At 47.9% G+C, this 13,873-nt stretch overlaps 1 protein-coding gene across 1 annotated transcript in view; it reads right to left on the bottom strand.

The window, feature by feature from the left end:
* Window positions 1-13,235, bottom strand: part of Znf831 (zinc finger protein 831) — a 108,993-nt gene extending 95,758 nt beyond the window's left edge. Inside the window, exon 1 of the mRNA XM_074075038.1 lies at window positions 13,045-13,235. The gene's annotated coding sequence lies outside the window, so the exon portion shown is untranslated. The remainder of the gene's footprint in view (window positions 1-13,044) is intronic.
* Window positions 13,236-13,873: the final 638 nt, after the last annotated feature.

Below are 13,873 nucleotides of genomic sequence, written 5' to 3'. Positions count from 1 at the left end.
GTTGCAAAACTTCATGGATATATTAAACCTGATGAAATGAACACTTAAAAGTGGTGAGTGTTATGGTAACTGAGTTACAACTCAATATTAAGTAAATAAATCACTCCATGTCTAATTTCTCTAAGCTGTGCTCTCCACAGCATGCAATAGATGACTGATGAGCTGAGCATGTGACAATGGTTACCAAAGAAAAACAAAGATAATTTTCAAAGAAATAATTTGTTTTCTTGGGCATTTTTCCCCCAAGGAAACACAAAAAGACAAATCATTCCCTGGCCAAGAGCAAGACTTTGTGGCAAATTGCAGACTACATGGGCTGTCTTTTAAGACAAAGTAACTTGTGCAGCTAAAAGAAGGAGCCACAAATCATGGGGTACACCAGATGCTCTGGGTTTGAGGTTCACGGGTAAGAAGAAGAATGAACTGAAGAGCAACACCACACTGACCCCCCCAATAGGGCCCACATTCCTGTAGGAAGCTGTGGTCAGAGGCAGCCTAACACTCTCCTGCCTTTGGGTAAATTTGAAGTTCAGCCTCCAGGACCTTCCCCAGTCCTACATGTGCAGATGTGGCAGAAAACAAGCAGAGCCATTTGGAGGACAGCCACTTGCCTCCCCTAGGCTATATGTGATGGATCTGAGTAGGACAGCTAGTCATAGGGACCTAGCACAGCGTCTCAGAACAGAGGACTAAGCAACACTTCTAGGCACCTTGGTGAGTCAAATCAATAGTAGCCATAAGTCACTCCTTCCAGGAGCTCATGCCTGGTCACCATATTCTTCTGCCAATCTTTCTCTCTCTACCTTGGTGGAGACTAAATTCATAGTCCCAAAAGCATAAGCTAAATCAATGAATGGGATGAGTGAAGATTCTTTTTAACACTCTTGTAATATACCATGGAACACAATTTGAGAAGAATCCAAGGCTCCCAAGTCTAGTCACAACAGGTGGTCATTTCTCTCTTCTGGAGACTGTCCCAAGGTGGGCACCCAGCTTGCATCTCCAGGTCTGTGCATTCACCCCTTCTCTGGCTCATCTACCCCATATGTCATCAGATGGGTGTCCATCTTTGCCTACACTATGCCCTCACACACACTGCTCCACCTTCAGCCAGCGGGTCCCCAGTGCCCTCCCAGACACAAAGTTGGCCCTCAGCCAACCTCTGCTGAAGCCCTCCCTTCACCAACCTGGCTCAGACAGACAGGAACTTACACCCCACGTGGGCCCTGCCTAGTAAGGAAGGCCTCAAAGGCTTTCAGCCACGGGGTTCCACCAGCTTTGCATGGGAGAGACAATAGGACAGCCCTCTGTGGGGCTCAATGACATCCTTCTTGGGAACACATACACTCTGGCATCACTCTAAACTGGCCCCAGGGTTGTGTGTGATGAAAGATGAGGCTCTACCTATTGAGTCCCCTCACACTCCACAGATGTGTGACAGTACGCTGATGGCTGTTGTTTTTGTTTCTGGCACACAGAAAGTGCCTCTCCCCCAAGTGTATTTGGATGAGCACCCCATGCAATTATCTGTCCGCACGTCCTCAGGGCCACTTAAATGATGTTTTTATTTAAAGCATGATACATCCAGCCAGCTTTGATTATCCATGTTAATGGGGGTCAGGGATCAGCAGAATAATTGAAATGGAAACTTTATTCCTACTGAGAGTTTCTCTCCTTTCCACCTCTTTCCTTCCTTCCATAGCTCCCAAACAGGAAAGAGCACTCATGTTGCACTGAAGGGGTGCTAGGCTGCAAGTCCCCATCCTGCTCAGTCTACTGACTTGCCAGGTGGCGTTAAGCAGGCCCTAAGCTCCCTGTGGGTCTGTGAAGGAAGGGCTCTCCTATTCCTCATACCGAGGCTGCATGCCATCTTTACTCAGATGTATGACATGTTTCTTCAAATTGACCTGCTTTTATCATTTTATTTGCCCCAGGCTGTAACACTGGTGTGATGATAATATATTTCTGTAATATCCATTAAAGTAACTCCATGTAATATCCATTAAAGTAACTCCATGAGTACTGCACTAGTTTTACAAGGGTATGTTTAAGGGTACCGCCCAGCTTGGAGAAAAAAGATGGGGATATCCAGGTAAGGCAGGTGAAAGACTCAAGAAGCCTGGGCTTCAGTTAACGGGAACACTCCCGGTGTGTTTCTCCATCATGGTGAGTGCCCCATGAGGTCACCAGGTAAAGGGATATAGGACTTCTGTCCTAACTTTGTGATCTTTCCACAAATCTAAAACGACTACAAAATACAAAGTTTATCAAAAGAAAAAAAGGTCAATTCCTCCCAAAAAGTGAGAAGAAAACAGACACAGAAGTCCCCCGGGGGCTTGCATACCAGTCTTGGGGAAATGTTGGGTCAGACTAAACATCCAAGTGCTCTGATACTTTGAGTAACTGGACAGGCTGTGGTTGGGTTGGTTTCTCTGGCCCAGACCCCCTCTGGGGACAACTGAGTGAGAAAGCAGAAAGATGGATGGTCTATGTCAGTGTGCACAGAGTCGACAGATCCTTGCCAAGACAATGTCTTTCTGACCAACAGTTTTTCCCAAACTGTCCCTGCCTCACTTCCTGTGACCTGCCACCTTGTCTCCTCTCCCTGTGCCGCCAAGACTGGGAAATAAAAACCCCCAGAACCCTTTCTGGAATAGTTCCCATCACGTTGACAGAGACAGCTCCATCAAGTCACTGTGTGCTCTTAAGAGGCAGCACTCTAGGGAAAAGGTACATTGCCCCTCAGGTGCCCATCACACCTGGTAATTGCTTGTGTGGTTCGTTTCCCCAAACCACTGCTTCAGGCTGCATTCACGAAATATTACATGTAACAGAAGTGGCTGAGTGACAGCAGAAAAGGCAGGGGAAGGTAGGGCATTTTGTTTCCCTAAAATTGTTTCCCTATTTGAGAAGCTGTGCTGTAGCTCCTGAGCTCTTGGCTATCAGACTTTTAATCATAGAGTGTAAAAACGAAATTATCTTCACCACCTGAAGTGATTTTGTTGGCATCACCCACTGTTTTTGCAGATTAATGTTTAGACCATAAAGAAAAAGCTGGTATTTCAGCTATAGCAAGAAAAGCCAGCGTGCCCTTACTCCTCTCCCAAAGTTTCCTATGTGAGAGTTTGTTTTCTTTTTCTTTTTGTAAGGAAAGGCTTCACTGTTCTAGATGGGGCATGGCATACTGGGCTAAGACCCTGCCACACCCTGACGAATCAGGCCTGTTGGATGTATTTACAAAAACAGTATGTTTGAACATTTCAATAAACAGCATAAAATACAGATTTGTGTATTAGCCTCCGCCAGATGCACCCCAAGCCAAGAAAACTTCTGTCCTTGTGAAACCAAATGATGATTGGTCCTCTAATCCAAGTGCTGGCCTTACAGACCCTGGCCCTTCCTGGGACTTGGGTTCCTTCTTCCTCTTGGTAGCCTCTGATCTCTCATTCTGGCTTTATTTCCAACTGTCTGTCCTATGGTAAGTTCTTATTGTAAGTTCCCTCAAATCCTTTTTGAAAGGAGGCAGAGCTCAAATCATAAGCCACCCAATTTGACCCCCAAGCCAGCATTGAGAAACCCATCCCTATCCAAAGTGAAGAGTGAGTGGAACCTCAATCCAGCTCTTCCCTGAACACAGGGGTCTCCAGCCCACTCCCACTAAGACTTATTTTGCTTTTATTTTCTTCTTCTTCTTCTCCTTCTTTTTTTTTTTTTTTTGCAACACTTTATTGAAGCACTTATTCAACCTTTGGAAACAGGAGGAAATCTTCCCCTTGCAACAGCATGGATGAGCCTTGAGGCAGCATGCTGCTAAGTAAAGCAAGCCCAGCATAGAAAGACAAATGGTGCATGGTCTCACTTGTGTGTAGAATTTGAGAGAGTAAAACTCAGAGAAGCAGAGAGTAAGTAGACTGGTGATAATATGGGATCAGGGAGGGGGAGGTGAGAAGGTAATGGTCAAAGGGTACATGATCCAGTTATGGAGGATTCATATCCATTCTGGTGACCTAATAAACAGCACTATACCTGTAGCTAACAATACAGCAGTATATACTAAAATTTTCTGAGAGGGTAGATCACATGTCAAGTTTTCTTATCACAAAAAATAATAATGAGAAGGGAGACCAAAGGGAACTTTGGGAAGCGACAGATACACTGATGGCCTTCATGGTGGTGAAGGCTTCAGGAGTGTGTACTTATTCCCCCAAATCATGGAGCTATACACATTATGTATGTACAAACTTTTTATACGACTTGGTTTTCAGTGTTGGGAATTTAGTCTTGGTTGAGCACCAGGGAAAGGGTGAAACCAGCCATGCGTTCTCTAGGTCACCTACTACTTCACACAGGCAATGAGGGCCTTCCTACGGCATCAAGCCCAGGCTCTGAAGGTGAAGACCACAGTGGGAGAATTTACCCTTCCCACATGGTCCTCACTTAACTTCTTACCATTCCCAGTGAAGGAGAGACTCCTGGAATTTAGAAGCAGTGGTACTTTAGTCATCTACCCAAGCAAGCTCAGGTACTTCCCTCCTTCCAACACTCAAGGTAGACGTCACTGCCTGGCCATGGCTCTCTTCCCCACTCAGCTGGTTATCCAACACCTCCTTTACCCAGACCTCCAAGGAAATCATTCCCAGTAAGATTTAACACCTGAGCTAAAACCAATTTGCCACCTCCTTATTTTACAGAGCAGGGAACATTGACCAGCTACTAAGCAAGAAGGAAGCAGTCCCACCTCTCACCAGACACCCTGCCATCAGCCACAACACCAATTTCCAGCTGCTCCTGGTCATGTCAGGGTGTTCTGAGCACACACACGCAAGTGCAGATATACATACACAGGTGTGCTCAGACAAAAACATCAACTCTTGTGTGCCCAGCCTTGCCTGCTTCCTGTCTGCTAAAAGGGTTCTGGTTTGTCCAACCTATTCCTTCCCCTCCTCCTGCCTGGGAGGGTTTTGTCTTTACTAGACCGTTCTGACATCATTTGTGCGATGCATAATCAAGATAATTAGAGAGAAAAACAATGAGAGGCAGACTCTAACCAAAAAAATCCACAACGAGAGAAGACAGGATCTCTCCAGGTGTTGAGGAAATTGCACTCGACAATGACTCCCTTGTTATTGATCCACTACCAACCCTTTCCCAAGCTTTATTTGAGCCATAGGACCAGGGGAGAACAGGATGGGTGAGGTGCCAACTCTCATGGAGCTGACAGTCCAATGTGAGGGAGAGACAGCCATAAATAAGAAAACACATAAATGAGTTAGGCCATTTTAGATGTAGATAAATACAGCGGAGGAAAAACAGAAAGCTATAATGAGTGATAAGGATGGAAAGGACATCTCTTAGTGAACCCTGGAAGATAAGGGGAATCCAGCCACGGGCAATCTGAGGGCAAAGGGAGCCAGGCAGACTGAGCAATGAGTGGAAAGGTCTTGAGGTGGGCATGCTTACAAGTAAAAAAGCCAGCAGAAGGCTAATTGGTCTTTAGGGTAACAGCAATGAGGATAGTGTTAAGAGAGAAGCCAGACAGCTTGCAGGGCACAAGTGACAGAGCTTCTCAGGTCACAGGGGAAATTGTCCTCTAAGTAGTCTAGGACATGGCACAAGAGGAAGGGAGAGTGACTGAGAGAAATCCCAGGGGCAGAACAGAAGGAGGACTTTGAAATTTTGCAGACAGGGGCATTGGAGTTGCTGTAGGATGAGAGAAAAGTGAATGGCTAAGAAAGAAGTTTGGTGATATTGATGTGGGTTGTGCTTTTTCACTGTGCTGGAGAAACACAAGTGAAGAACCGAGTTGTCAAATCAGTTACTATTTGTCACCCTGGATCTGGCATTCAGAAAACTGCTCGGAGACTGGCCACATGAGTCCCAGTTCCGGTAGGGTCATGCGTGCATTCTATGTGCTTTACTACGTGTGTGGAGATGCATCTGTGCGTCCTTGGAGAAGTGCCAGTTTCTGGATGCATCTGTTTCCTAACCACGAAATGGGAAAAACAGATCCAGGCCCTGTTCAAATGTTCCATCTTCAGTTAGGTACGACCAGGCCACCAGGTAGTGGGTGTCATGGCCACCTCCAGGGTCCCATAGACCCACGCCCATTCTGTACCACTAAAGACCTCAGGATAGTGGACTGCAATGCCTACTTTACATGGCAGTCTCTCTCACAAGACCATGCACTCCTTGACAATGTAGACAAAAACCTAACTTTCTTAGCCTAGCTCCAAGTAGGTACTTAGTAAGCAACTGTCAAATGAAGCCACTCTGTTGTATTAGGGAAGCAAAAACGTCTTTTTCAAAGACAGCATTCACTACAGCACTACCGCAGGCAGGGCAGGCGTTCCCTCCCTGAGACCACACCGGCCAAAGCCTCCTCATGCCCTGTCCTTGACCTGTAGGAGTTCAGTGTGATGTCCACTCCCACTGCCTCGCCCTTCCTGGGGAGTGCTGGTGGCCCTGGGGACAGTCACACATGCTCTTCCAGCCTTGCAATCAGGCCTTGGCCGTGGGAGAGCCAGGCTACCTGGGCAGAGTCCAGCACAATTAAGTACTTCACCTTGTATGCCTTGGCGCCCACTCCTCGGTGGAGCAACCCACAGCTCCAGCCAAGCTTCCTGCTCCACGGGGATCCACCCCATGAGGATGCACCCGGCCCAGTGAGGAGGGCCAAACAGAAATCAGGCCCTGACCTTCTCAAAAGTCAGGCAGTGGGTCTTAGCATGCTTAATATCTTTTGACTCCTTCCTGTTCTTGAGTCCAGTTCCTTGGGATTTGGCTCAGATGGGAAGAACTCAGAGCCTAGAGGGCTGGAGCCAATGCACATGCTCTCTGAAGCAAGGCTGGTTGGAAGCCAAATGGGCCACAGAGCTCAGGACCGGTCTGTCCAAGACACTGTCTAGTGAGCCTCTGAGGTTGTTGGACTGAGAATGGTGCTGGTAGCCAAGTGGAATTTTGGTCAAAGTGTACAGAGCACAGTTATCTACCTTCACCATGCAAATCCACTCTCCACCAATGCCAGGGGATCTTCTGTAAACACAAAATTACATCCTTATATCCTCATGCTAAAACCTTCCAGCAGCCCCATTGCTCTTGAGATAAAGTGGTGTCCCCTGGCCCTTAAGGTCCCATGCTGGCCTCTGTCTACCTCCTAGCCCCTTCTCCAGCCCCACTTCTTGACACCCACAGCACAGCCATACACTGGCCTTTCAGCACCTATCTATGCCAGGGTACCCAGAGAGCCACAGTCGTGGCTTACAATGCTCTCTCCAACCCTCACTGACCTGCCAGTGACTGCATTCTCAGGGAGGCCTTCTCAGATGGTGCTCCAACTGGATCAGACCCCAACAAGCCCATTACAGTGGTGACCAAACTATTAGATGTATCATTACTTGATTAACAGTGCTGTGCCATAAAGTCAAGGACCTTTCTATCCTGTTCACCTGTCCCACACCCATTGCCTGGCATGGATGGATGGATGGATGGAAGGATGCATGGATGAGTGAATGGGCAGATGGATGAATGAACCTCCCAGTTAAACTGAATACCCACAAAATCTCCTCAATTGTTGGCTAATGCTGTCCTTCAGCCTGGAATTCTCTTCCTTCCCTTGATCCACACACCCAAAGCCTACCCAGCCCTCAGGGTGGATCCCAAAGGTACCTCCTCAACAAAGTCCTCCAGGAATCCTCCCTAGCTAGAATGGTTTTCCCCCGGTCTTGAACCCTATTAGCATGGTCTCTGTGGCACTTCTTAGGGTGACTCTTTACCTGCTTCATGTTATAGCAGATTTAGCTTGGTTCACTGAACTCTAAGATCTTCAAAGGTAAGAACTACCCCTCCTTTTTATTTCTGTACTAGTAATTATTATGATTGACTGGCGACATGCCAGTGAAACTTACAAGCTGGGTGAGGGAACACCATTTTACAGATGAGAAAAGGACACCAATAGAAGTGAAGCAACTTTCCCCAAACACCTGGCCAGTGATCAGGAAGAACAATGTAGGCCCAGGCTACCTGACCTCCTGCTATCATGTTCGACCAAAAAACCAAGCCCCATCTTCTGTGGACACTGTCCCCTCATATTGCCAGATAGAAAGGCAGAGGCAGCCCCTCTCCACTGTGTCCCCGGGGCCTGACTCCTGTCTTGGAGAATATTTCCCAAAACATGATGTCAGTTGGCACTAACACTGGAGGTCAATCCTACTAACTCAAAGAGCACAAATCCCAAATGATCAATTTTAATTACAATTACTACAAATCTCTATAAAGAACTTTTCAAAACAGTGCTCCCTCTTTAGGAAGTCCCCAACCAAGACTCAGAATTTAACACTTTTGTTCTTCCCATGGTGATTTGCCTGACCAAACTCCAGTGCAACTGGAGTCTCTCTAGTTGTGGGCAAGTGACTTTACCTTTCTAAGCCTTTGTCAAGTTGGGGCAACACAAACCCTAGGCTTGGAGAACTAGGTATGAGGTGCTCATCACAGGGTCAGGTATAGCATGAACACCCAGTCAATGTGAATGAGAAAAGTTATTGTGGTTAGATTATTCTCAAGGGTATCCAATCTAGACAGATGTCCAGAAAAGAGGCTGCTTCCTTCTCTCCAGAGAAGAGTGCTGGAACCACAGGGGAAATTATGCCAGGAGACAGGAGCCACGTGGCTTGCTGGGAAGTGGCAGGTCACGCACACATCAACACGCCCCACAGCCTCATGCATCCACCTCCACACCAGCCCCCTCACTTCCGCATCCACTCCAAGAGAACACGTATGTGCCTTCGTCCTAGCCCACGTGCACTGGGAACACGGGCATCCTCGGGCCCAGCAACTATCAGCCTGCTCCCCCTACTCCCACTGGAAAGCCACAGATGGCTGGAGGCTGTGTTTATGGGTCTCCCACCAAGGTAGGTGAGCCTGCCAGGCAGGCCAAGTGTATTTGCATATAATTTGCATGTGTTGACACAGCCCTTCCCATCTCTGCACAGAGCACTTCCAAGCTAACCTGTTATTACTGCTCCTCCAAAGTTCTTGAGGCTTACCTACCCACTGCCAGTGAGTACTATGCTGGGAGACAGGCTGGGAGCTGGTAGAGCACTCCAGACATTCACACCAACCTCTCCAGGCCTCACTTTCTCCCTTGGACGACAAATACAATACACATCATTTGGGCAGACCCAAAGAGTGCTCCTCTCGCATAAAATGCTAATGTGTGTCAGAGTTGAGTACTACTGGCACATAGTGGGTTCTTTAGTCTTATAAAGAGCCAGGAATCCAGTCTAGGTGGAGAAGTGGGTCCCTAGGCTACCATTACTAGTTGTTGAGCATACATAAAAATATAGGAATGCTTAGTTACATTTGAGTTTCAAAGAAACCAAAAGTAGTAATTTATGACAAATACGTGCTGTGCAATCTTCTTGTACTGAGATGGTATTCACTGTTGAAGTGAAATTCAAACTTTAATTGGAGTTCTGCATTTTCTCTGACCACTGTACCTGTGGCCTGAGTCCCATGGGCTTCTGTTATTACTAATATCCTGTTTTCTCAAAGCTTTTCCTAAGCTCAGAGGAGCATGGGCTCTGTTTCCTAAATGTCCGGCTTCCCAATATGGGATAGGAAGGGAGGGCAGGGGATACATGTGAGGTAAGCTGAGAATTGCTGAGGGAGAAGAAGGGAGAGTGAACACGTGCTTCCTAATTTAGGTACAAGTCTAAACCGTGCTCCTCTCTGGTTTCTGTGAGGAGCCCGGTGGTTATCTCTGTGAACGTGAGGCCACGCTTCCTGTGGCGAAGGGCACATGTGTTTTCATCAACAAAACCCGTTTCTAGGGCTCCTCTCAGGATGTGAGGCCCATGGTGGGTCACAGAGGAAGAGGCGGGCCATGGCAGGGGGGCCTGCGGGCCAGGCTGATTCAGTCCTGGAGTTGAGTGAGGGGCTAGCCCTGAGGCTACATGGAAGGCCTGAGCCCCATGGGACTCAAAGCCCCTCCATATGCCCTTGACGGGGCTCCTTTGCAGGTCACCACAAGGCCAGGTGTTGCATAAACACCCAGTCAGTGCTAACAGCAGCCTTATTGCCCCACACCCATCAACTAAAACCCTGTGCAGAGTGCAATGTGACAACAGGCCTGGCTGGATTCCTTACCTGAGCTAGGGCCTTGTAGGATGAGACAGAGTTCAGCATTTGGTCTCATGCCCCAGCTCCAGTCTTCACTTAGACCAACATCAAAGGCGTCAGGCTCAGGCATGAGCCATGAGGGGTTAGGTGTGACTCTGGAGGATGCCTGCTCTGCATGCTAGGAATGGGCACTTCCAAATGGGCACTATCAGGAAAGCATGTGCCTCACCAAAGAGTGGCCATTTTTCCTCAAGACGTTTTTGGGACAGATCAATGGATATATGATGGAGTGTAATGCAACATTTTTGTATTTTTAAGATACACTACAAAATTTAAAATAAAACATAGAAGACTTCATTTTCTGCCCCGTAAAATGATGCAACCCCTCTTATAGGGCAGTTGCAAAGATAACATAACAACATGGGGCAAGGCCCTTCCCAGACAGGAAAGGCCATAGTGAGACCTTCTTTCTTGGAAACTTTCGCTCCTACTAAGACTGGCCCAGTGATAATGATCCTCCGTCTGGACCTGCTGTCAGATCCATGTGCAGAAAGAAATCAAGGGAGTTGAGGTTGAGCCACCAGAGGAAGCTTGTGGGTTTCCCATTGATTTTCTAATGGCATCCTATTGTCACAATCCAAGAGAAAACAGGGGCCTGAAAGCCACCCATCTATCTGGTCTGCCAATCTGGGAACCCATCCTGCAGATCTGTGGCTACAGACATGGCCAATACAGACCCCTCATGGACACAAATGTTCCAGCCCAGATCGCCCCAGCTACATGCTTCTCCCAAGATAAAGGTGCTCCAGAGAAGGAGGTGGGGAACTTGGATGAGACTAGGAGGGCAGGACTCATCCTAGGCTCATTGGTCTGAGATGGGTGGGTACAGGATCCCCTGAACCAGCTGAGTGCAAGGCTGAAATTGAACCTCATGACATGAAACTCAGAGTTAGTACCCTCTGGTTCACACCCTCTCTGTTCCACCCCTATTCATAAGGACTTCAGAAATTCAGGGTTGGAAATTTGTCTCAAGAGCCTGAAAGTCAACTTTGTCCATGTTCATTAGAGCTCCTCCTCGAGTTTCTCCACTCAACAGTGGGGTGGTCACATGCCACAAGGCATGATGGGAACTTCCCCAGCCCATACTAAAGAGCTTTTCTAGGCCCCAGCTTTGGATGGGCCAACCAGAATACACTTATGCGCTGATGAAGACTGCACACTGGCTCAACAGGAAGCTCAGACCAACTCTTGAAGAGTAGGAGAACATTTGGGATCATAAGAGAGATCTCTTCTAATAGGGACCATGACGGATTCCCACTGCCTCGCTGACCTAATAATGGGGCAAATGCACTAACACAGTTGTCCCAGCTAGTGGATGCCACTTAGCCTTCCATTTCTTCTCTTACCTCTCACTCAGATTGGCAGCACCTCAGAAAGTAAGGTGCCAGGAGTGTGGGAGCTTCTGTTTTGACCCTACTTGGTAGGGGGACAGGTTTTACCAGAATAATTAGCCTCACGCAATTTCAGCCAATATCCAATCAACCCTAGTCACATAATGATTTCCTGCTAAACGATTTCACTTTTTCTACACTATCTTGGAAAACGTTCCCTAGTTATAAACTCTACTTTCTCAAAATCAGCCTTGTGGGGAGACTGAGGGCCTCATTCTTCTTCGAGTAGTAGAGTTGCCCCCAAGCCTTTTTTTTTTTTAATTCCAAGTCATGACCCAATAACTTTTTTCTTCCCCAATTTCAGCTTACACAGCCTCACCCTTTTGAAAAATAAAACCTAGCAATTATAATTCTTCCTTGGCCAAGGGCCAGACATCCAAGGGCTAGAGCCAGGAGGTTAACAGATACACCCAGAAAGGACAAGGTCAAAGGGCAGAACATTCTGGACACATGTTTGTGTCAGGCACATGACTCTACAGGGCCATGGACAGTCCATGCTGACAATCGATGACTCCAGTTTGAATGACATGCTAAGGCCCTTCAGAATCTTGTATGAAACATGCCTGTGACATTAATCAATGCCAGGCAAAATGTAACAGCAGATCTTGGAAACTAAAAATAGAGCTTTGCCAACTGATTCATCCCTGACTGCACAGAATTCAGAGCCTCTTTCTCTGCTTCTCTTCTACACGTACATTACGGCTTTTCCCCCCTCTCTCTCTGACTCCATCTTTGTTGTTCTTCTTTTTCTTCCTCTCCTTCTTGTTGAGAGGTTTCAACCTTCTGGAAGTGAGGTCCCCACTCGGCTACCCTCCGACCCACAAACATGCTTAATAAGCCAGGAAATTTTTTTCTTTTCCTGGCTCCCATGGTTGTAAGCTATGTAGTTTGTACTTAACATTTGCGGATGTCTCTGCCTGTTGCATCACACACACAACTCTATAGCTTCATTTCCGATTACAGTCCCTTCTATTTTAAACTTTGTGGATTTCTACAAGGAAGGAAGCCTATTTCATACAGATTAGCTGGACAGCTGGGTCTGATTGCTTCTGATTACTGGGCGTGGGGCCACAAGGGAAACAGGTTTCCCAAAGCCCCTTGGATGAAGCTCCATTCCATACGGCCCCTAAAGTGTGGGTCACTGCTCCCTGCAGGGAGGAAGGGCCAGCAGCCTTAGTCGGAAATCAACAGGTCAGGCCAAAGCCAGGATCACACCTTACTCCACACCTCAGGGTTCAGAGGCTGTGCTGGAGGTGGAGGAGGCAGGGATCAGAAGCCCTGGGTTTGAGAGCTCTGGTGGGGCCCTGGGTGGGGGCTTGTGCGAGAGACAACTGCGTGTGTTGAAAGGAAGCATCCATCATGCTTGTCTCATGGAATCACTGGGAGGCAACAGACCAGGCAATGATTAAGACCCCTTCACCTGGCTTTGCATCCCAGACCTCCAGGTGCACAAAGAAATCACAAAGTCCTCTCTCACCTTTAAGTGGTCAGTCCACAGGCAAGGGGGGGCTGCCGCTCTTTCCCGAAAGCTGGTGGCTCCGATGAGGCAGGAGCAGTCTCCCTGCTCGTCCCATCTCTGCCTTCTCTTTATGCCTCCTCTAGAGAAAACCGAGTGCTGGAGATTTAAAAAAAGGATTGTGTGTGTGGAGGGTGGTGGGAGTCGGGGGTGCCGGGGTGGTGGGGGGGCGGCAGAGGGACACCGGGGGGGTGGTGAGCAGCCTGCCCTGGTGTGGGTTCGGGGTAATGGCCGACACTGGGGAGATGGCTTGCCTGCTGGAGCTCAGCGCCACGGCAGCTCTGTGTGGGCGGCAGCCGCTCACGGCTGGGTTTCAAACCATTACACTGAACATTTGCAAACAGATAAAAAAAAAACAAAACCAACGGGCACAAATGGAAACTTCTGTTTTCCTTCCTTTCTGCACTTTCTCCTTTACCTCTCCTCTGGGGGTTCTGAGGAGGAGGGCGAGGGTGGCCACTACCACCTTGGGTCTCCCCTGGCCCCATCTCTTCCAGCCACTCCACCCCAATGGCCCCACCAGGCATAGGGAGATCAGGTCTGCAAGAGGTATCTCATAGCTATGGGAACGCCCAGTCATTTGGGGAAGATTTGATCTCCTCCAAGGTCTTGCTCAGAATCCAGCCACCAACAGCTATCTAATCAAAAGAGAATTTGGGTTTCCCTATTGGATGATCTCCCATCCTTCCTGTTTTGAAACCACAGTTAGAATTGGCCAACATGAAGCAGAGTGAGATGCACTTCCATTTCTGGATGACACTTTCCCAAAGAACATTCTGTGTAAGATAGA

Source organism: Castor canadensis, chromosome 5 (assembly GCF_047511655.1).
Source record: "Castor canadensis chromosome 5, mCasCan1.hap1v2, whole genome shotgun sequence".
NCBI lineage: Eukaryota > Metazoa > Chordata > Mammalia > Rodentia > Castoridae > Castor > Castor canadensis.
The sequence above is the reverse complement of the archived record's forward strand: the minus strand, read 5'-3'. Positions and strand labels throughout refer to the sequence as shown.